At 41.7% G+C, this 1,102-nt stretch overlaps 1 pseudogene; it reads right to left on the bottom strand.

Annotated features, from left to right (window-relative positions):
- Positions 1–277: 277 nt before the first annotated feature.
- On the bottom strand, positions 278–885 carry LOC119258485 (60S ribosomal protein L17-like; annotated as a pseudogene).
- Between the last annotated feature and the right edge of the window lie 217 nt (positions 886–1,102).

The raw sequence follows: 1,102 nt of genomic DNA, 5'->3' as shown, positions 1-1,102 counted from the left end.
ACGTATGTTGTTTCTGTTCCATTTCTGCACTACAGAAGTGTTTTCTAGTGTGAATGTGACTGACGTTTCTCCATTTTGTATTTCATCTGTTAACACTAACATTTTGGATTAGAGTGATCCTCGAAGTGCCATCTTGGCTCTAAGTCCACATCATTTACTCTCTGCTATTTGCTATCTAATTTCTCTCCACCTTTCTTTTTTTTTTTTTTTCCGAAGATACTTGAAATATATTTACTAATGAAAAGACAACCAGCATTTTGCTTTTACTTTTGCTTCCTTTTATTTTACGTTGAACTTATTCCCTTGCCATAGTTTTTGTTTCTTCAGTTTCTTCTGCGATATCTTTTTCTTCTGTGCCACCTCCTCTTCTGGTTTAGGAACAATCTGCTCTTTTTCAGTAAGGATCATCTCAATGTGGCAGGGGGAGCTCATGTATGGGTTAATCCGACCATGAGCTCTGTAAGTTCTGTAAGTTCTGCGACGCATCTTAGGGGCTTTGTTCACCTGGATGGGCTCAATGACCAGAGAATCTACATCTAAGCCCTTAAGTTCGGCATTACTCTCTGCATTTTTAAGCATGTGCAGTAAAAATTCAGCACTCTTTTTGGGCCACCGACCTTGCGTCCAACCCCACTGTTTGGCCTGGGCACACCTGCCAACGCCACCATTGTAACGACGGAATGGCACGCATTGCTTCTGTAGAGTAACATCCTTCAGATACTTGGTGGCTTTTCGGATATGCATACCCTTGATGGCCTGGGCAGTTTCACGAGTGTTCTTAAAATGAACATGCAGATTTGAACCTCTTGATTTGCTTGACTTTGTAGGTTTTCTGGGTCAAGTGAGTAGCGAACCATTTTCAGAGATCACTAAAGCCGCATACGGGAAGAGCTCTCTCCACCTTTCTCTTGGAAACTGCTCTTCCTGGTCACTGGATTAAATAGCTTTTTCATTCATTCTTCGTTTTCCTTTACTTCTCTGAAGCATCCGTCAATGTGACCCTTCTTTCTTTTACCCCGCTCTCCCTTTGGCTAATACATGTTCCTCAGTCCTGTGTGAACCACTATGATTCACTACCTCTTCAGACACTTCCTTTTTTTTT

The sequence above is a fragment of the Talpa occidentalis genome, unplaced genomic scaffold (genome assembly GCF_014898055.3).
Source record: "Talpa occidentalis isolate TD23 unplaced genomic scaffold, MPIMG_talOcc4v2.1 talOcc4.5, whole genome shotgun sequence".
Taxonomy (NCBI): domain Eukaryota; kingdom Metazoa; phylum Chordata; class Mammalia; order Eulipotyphla; family Talpidae; genus Talpa; species Talpa occidentalis.
This window is presented reverse-complemented; position numbering and strand designations above follow the sequence as displayed.